This window comes from Rhipicephalus sanguineus, chromosome 4, assembly GCF_013339695.2.
Source record: "Rhipicephalus sanguineus isolate Rsan-2018 chromosome 4, BIME_Rsan_1.4, whole genome shotgun sequence".
Lineage (NCBI taxonomy): Eukaryota > Metazoa > Arthropoda > Arachnida > Ixodida > Ixodidae > Rhipicephalus > Rhipicephalus sanguineus.
This window is the reverse complement of record NC_051179.1, coordinates 57,336,021-57,342,533: the sequence shown is the minus strand read 5'-3', so window position 1 is coordinate 57,342,533 and position 6,513 is coordinate 57,336,021.

Sequence of the window (6,513 nt, the reverse complement as noted above, 5' to 3'; positions counted from 1 at the left end):
ACACACACACGCACGCACGCACGCACGCACACACACACACACACACACACACACACACACACACACACACACACACACACACACACACACACGCACGCACGCACGCACGCACACACACACACACACACACGCACACACACGCATATTATATACAGGGTGTCCCAGTTATCACGCAGCACGATTTAAAAAAAGAGGCACGGCGTTACGCGAAGCGAATCTACAGTAAAACTTTGACTTGGGCGAGTTGGTACATACTCGGATATATGCAGCGCGACTTGGACGAAGACAGGAGACACATAAAACACAGACGAGCGCCGCTCGTCTGTGTTTTATGTGTCTCCTGTCTTCGTCCAAGTCGCGCTGCATATATCCGAATCTACAGCATATTGTTCCTAGTACACTGCAGTAGCCACTGGTATTTTTTTCGTTAAGGAGGTTTCATTAATTAGTCATAATTATATTTCTGACTCGACGAGTACTCACCTAATTGTCAAATGCCAATGAGGCGTATATAGGCATGCTCAAATGGCATCTAACAGCGCTATCTTCAACAAGGCATTAATTACGTGCTCATTTTCTCCTGCCGATAAAGAAAGCCCGCGAAATATGAAAAATAACACGTGACTACGCTTCCACCCGCCAAGGAAACCAGCGCCCTCAAATAAGCTTACTGCAAAGAACCAATTTTCTTGTTGTCCTTTTGCCAGAGATAGCGTTCCGCATTTTGGCAAAAGTACATGTCGGGTGCGAACAATATGCGTCGCAGTTTCGCTGGGATTGATTCCGTTTGATAATACGCCACTATCATTATCCATATCTCACGGCCGACTGTTCTCATCGATAACGCGGCAGGAGCGCTGTTCTGATTACGGCCTGACTCTGTAAAACCAAGCGGTGCGTTTCTTCGGCCAGGGAGTGTTAGATAGAGCAATCCAAAAATATTTTTTTTAGATGTGAAGCATCTTATAGCGAAATTCAATCCGGTGGTAGTGGTGGTGGTGGTGGTGTGCGGCGTGATCATCCTTACTGCGCATGCGCAAACCTTCTCCACTTCCCCTCTCCACTCCCTCTCTCCCCTTTCGCTCTCCCCATCACCTCTCCCCTCCCCTTTCCCCCTTCCCTTTCCCCACACTTCCCTCTCCCACCCCCTCTCCACTCCTCCCCGCCCCTCACATCTCTCCTCCCCCGCCCCCTCTCCCCTCTCCCCTCTCCCCTCCCCTTTCCACTTCCCCTCTCCCCTCACCACTCCACCTCTGAAACGCGGGCTCTACATGCCGAAACACTGCTTCGCATCGCCTGATGGTCCCCTTTAGCGGGAGATGGTGTGATTTTCTTTCTGCATTTTTTTTTTGCTTGATACTGGCTACCTCATAGCGAGTTTGTTTGAGGGCGCTGGTTCCCGATGCGCGCAGCGACCTAGTCACGCGTCACTTTTCATATTTCGCAGGCTTTCTTGATCAACCGAAAAAAATCAGCGCGCAATGAGCACGTTGTTGAAAATAGCGCAGTTCGATGCCATTTGAACATGCCTAGATACGCCTCACTGACATTTTGACAATTAGCTGAGTACTCGTCGAGTTATAAATATATTTATTACTGATTAATTAAACCTCATTAACGAAAAAAAAATAGCAACATTATGCAGTAGGTTCGCTTCCCGTAATGCCGTTCCTCTTTTTTTAAATCGTGCTGCGTGATAGCTGGGACACCCTGTATAAAGCCAAAAATTGCAATGGTGCTAAAATTATGGAAAGGTACTACTTCCTTGGACCGATCAAAGGGCAGGTAATGTTCAACCGCTTCATCGTCCAAAGGAATAGAATTATAATGTAGTCAATGGCCTGCAGAGCAGTTCTAGGGTGTCGTGTTTGGCTTCTGATGATTAAGGTACATGGTCTTACGTAATAACGGCATAATTTGCTTAAGTTTGCATAAGTTTGCTTAAGTTTTTTTTTATGATCTTTCAGGTATAAGCCAATGCGTGCCCTATACCTGAAAGATCATAAAAACTACTTAAACGAACTCTATCCTAATTATGCCGTTAATTCTTGCATATCCAAGGCATCTCTTGCCCAAGGCATCTTGCCTTGGGCAAGAGCCGAAGGCAAGATGTGATCTGATTGTGTGTTACGCAAGATCACGTCAGATCATTCAATATTCAAAGAATTTTCATCGCTTCCAGCCTTCATCTGGTCCTGAACTTCTTCCTCAGTCACCAAGTTTGACTTGAACTAAGCTTGAGCTGTACAAGCGGCACTTCGCGAATGTATTTCGTGGGCTTTCTTTGTTTCAGCTCTGACTCAATCCCACAAGCATGCGCTTCAACGTCCAATCTGATCACAGTGTCTCTTGTCTTCGTCTGAGGAGAAACCACTTAATCTCCACTTAAAGTTAATGTAACGATAGTGGATATCGTATTTCAGAGGAGAATACCCGCAATGCAACAACTTAACGAAAGTGAGTGCCCGTAGTGTAATACGGAGTACACACTGACGTCATCTAGGCAGCCATATATTGTTGTGCGGTCAGCCCGGTGAAAAGACACCCTTCTTGCTGTCACGCTTATCCCAAGAATGACAATGGAAGCTGCGATAAGAGCTACAAATATGGCGTATGGTCACGTTACGTTGACACTCGCTGTGTTTTGGGCAACCATTGGGGCGGGGGGAAGTAAGGAACATATAATTTTTCGTTGCGTTTTTTTTAAAGTATACTCGCACAGTATACGAGATGAGGAAATAAAAGTGCAAACTTACCGGACGAAGCCGACATGATAAAGCAGCAGTTTACGAAGCGCACTGTCGTGCGCTGCCTTTTACTACTGGCTCCCTGAAATAAAAATAAAAATAAAGCAAACACCACGACCTATTGAGCGCGAAGGTATAAGTACTTGCTCAATAACATACGCGCGATTTAAAAGCGTTTAGTAAGAATGAGTAGTTATGCGTTTTTTTTTATATTTTGGAAGACGTGAGAGATGAGTGCTCATAACAATGCCCTAGTCTACTGTTTTCCTAAACCCACATGTCTTAAGTGATTAAGGAAGTTAGACGGCTGTATTACGTCTCCAGCTTCATTCTGGCATAAGCAGTTCTGGCCGTGCTCAGTTTACGGCGTCGAAAACGTCACGCTGCATCCCGCAAACGTTACGCTCCATGCGGGAGTATTCGTCACGCAAGCGTCAAGCAGACTCCCGCATCGGGCATTATTGCTTCGCTCACTATCCTTCTGACGTCTTTGTTTGTTTTGTCATGAGCATGAGCTACCTTTAAATGCGACTATCCAATTCCTCTGCATGGAACTTCATTTTTAGCGAATGACGGCAGTTTCTTCCACGGCCGCGGCATTCAAATCGATGCAATGGTTTGCCCCAGCCTGATTTGTTAGGCCGAAGAAACTCTCTGCCAAAGTTTTTATGTGGCAAAGAAGGTGCCACCTGAGGCGACAACGCCAGTAGTGAAAGCCGGCCACGCTCAGCGCCATCTTATAATGATAATAATACTATAATAATTTCTGGTGCTTTACGTCCAAAAATTACGATATGATTGAGGGACGCCGTAGTGGAGAGCTCCAGAAATTTCGACCACCAGGGCGGAACTCAACTGCTGGTCACCAAGCTGCATGCCCTCCTCGCCAGCGGCGTCGATGTCTCCCTGCATTGGGTCCCATCTCATGTGGGTATTCAGGGAAATGAGCAAGCAGACGCACTGGCGAAGAAGGCACATCACTCTACCGTCGCTGTCTGCCGTGCTGTGGTCGCCTCAGACTATTCGAGGCTGACTTTGAGGCGGCTGTTGCTACGCTGCCACCCCGACGAACGTGTGGCCAGGCTGGAACCTCCGACCCGGCTGCCTGACAGGGGCCTCTCCAGGAGGGAGCGGTCCCTTCTACTGCGTCTACGGATCGGCTGCTCCTGGCCTGCGGCACGACGTCATCGGCTCGGCAGAGCTTCGTCACCTGCGTGCAGTGCGTGTGGGGCAGACGAAACAATTGATCACCTGTTGTGTGTGTGCCCAGCGCTTCAAGCACAACGAGCTGCCTTGCTCGCCGCACTCCGTCGCCAGGGTATTCCCGCGGCTACACAGAGGGACCTCCTTTTCCCTGCAAAGCACCACACCCAGGTTTTCAAGGCGGTTCTTCGCTTCCTTGAGGACACTGGACTTGCCAACCGGCTATAGTAGCCGCCCGCCGCGTCCTCGGTCATGGACAGCATTCCTCCTCTCCTTCTCTTCCCTCTTCTCATCTATATCTCCCTTTCCTCCCTTCCCCTACAGGCGCTGAGCCGTGCTCCCAATTAGGGTTGCAGAAGTTGCGCCTTTTCCTTTCCTCAACCTCTCCTCCTCCTCCTCCTCCACCAGGGGTTTTTTAACGTGCGCCTAAATCTAGGCACACGGACGTCTAGAATTTCGTCTCCATCGAAATGCGGCCGCCGCTGCCAGGAGTTGGTTGCGCAGACGTTCAGATCAGCAGTCGAGCTCCATAACTACTAGATGACCACGGCGGGCAGTCGCTGCAGATCAAAGAACACCAGATGATCTAAACTTCCGGAGGCCTCCTCTACGACGTGCCTCATAATCATATCGTGGTTTTGGCACGTAAAGCCCTGGATATTATATTATGACGAAAACCCTAGATGCCTCATCAAACACGAAAATTGACCGTCGGCGTCCACACGAGTGATGCAAAAAATCGCGGGATGGTGCCACTACATGACGTCGTGATGACGTCACACATCACCAATATATGTGACGTCATCATAACTTCATTATGACGTCGCATAACATGACGTCGTATTATATGACATGACATCGTCGCTTAGTCAAACGCGGGCCGATCACGTAGGCAGCGCCAAACCAGGTGAGGTAGAGAAAGCTTGCGATGCCTCCGATCCCGGAGGCGCCCCCCCCCCCCCCCCCACGGTGGTCTAGTGGTTATGGTAGTCGACTGCTGACCCGAAGGTCGCGGGATTGAATCCCGGCCGCGGGGGCTGCATTTTCTATGGAGGCGAAAATGTTTGAGGCCCGTGTACTTATATTTAGGTGCACGTTAAGGAACCCCCAGGTGGTCGAAATTTCCGGAGCCCCCCACTACGGCGTCTCTCAATCATATCGCAGTTTTGGGACGTTAAATCCCAGATATTATTATTATTATTATTATTATTATTATTATTATTATTATTATTATTATTATTATTATTATTATTATTATTATTATTATTATTAGATCCTGGAGGCGGCGCTAAACCAAGTTAGGTGCAGAAAGCTTTCGGAGGGGGGCGGGGCAGGAACAATACATCGACTGAGAAGAAAAAGACGCTGGCTTTCGCGTTCGAGTCGTCCTAATGGACCCTTTGAGTTTTTGTCGCAGGACAGGTTATTCTGAACGATCCGGGGCGGCAAGTCGAAGAGATGCCGAGCTACCGTTCCATACGCGGTCGCGGAAGGTTCGGTAGGCCTAAAGAGGGGCTTTCCTCGGTTCACATCGTCAGCGATTGTCGATAGAATCCCGAAAGCGAACACTTACACCAGTCACCCGCCCGTTCGTCGACATGGTGACGGGTGGTGCCCGGGAGCCCGAACGTCGTCGACGTCGTTCAGCGCTGAGCCGAAGGAGCCGAGACGTGGCCGCCCATGAGCGCCAGTCAACGACATTCGATGATGATGATGATGATGATGATGATGATGATGACCTCTTACTGATGGCGCTTACCCACAAAGGGGGATGGGCCAAGAACCGGGCGGGAGGATCTTTGAGGTAAATACTTATGAAGCTAAAGATAAACGATGTAATTTTAGACTAAAAGAGAAAGAAAAAACATAGCTAATACTTGAAAATTCGATAGAGCAAACAATCAGACTATCAGATGTGATGTTTGGCGGATGTGACAATGGGTTGTAATTAATAACGAAAATAAGCCAATATACAATAACATGGTAATCTTTCTGTTTCCTGTAGGTAATCAAACACTGCAGAGTGGACCTCCCTGTGGCTATAAGCTAATGTAATGCCACCAAATGATAAAATTCGCGCAACATTGGTTTGTAATCCAAACTTTTGAAGGGGAGCGACGAAGCATCTTTTTCTCTTATTAGAATACCGAGCGTGCTCAGCGAGCCATCGACGTTGCCGTCGTCTATCTGTATGCGCCGCTGGTGGACATTCGCTGTACTGTCCACGTTGAAGATGACCGAAGAGAGACACTCGCGCAGTGCGACTGCACACGAAAACAGAGAGGATTGCTATAATAAATGGTAGAACCGAGGTGGTTGACTCTTCTTCTCCTTACAGGGTGTCCGCCGCGGTATAGTGTAGTGGTTACGGTGCTCGGCTGCTGAACCGAAGGTCGCGGCTTCGATCCCAGCCGTGCCGGTCGCATTTTGATGGAGGCGAAATGCTAGAGGCCCATGTACTGCTGAACCCGGTCAGAAATGATCGTAGACAGCACCATACGCCGTTACAGAAGTTGGGCATAAAAGGCCCTAGAAGACACCCACAGGGTCTCTATGCATTCGC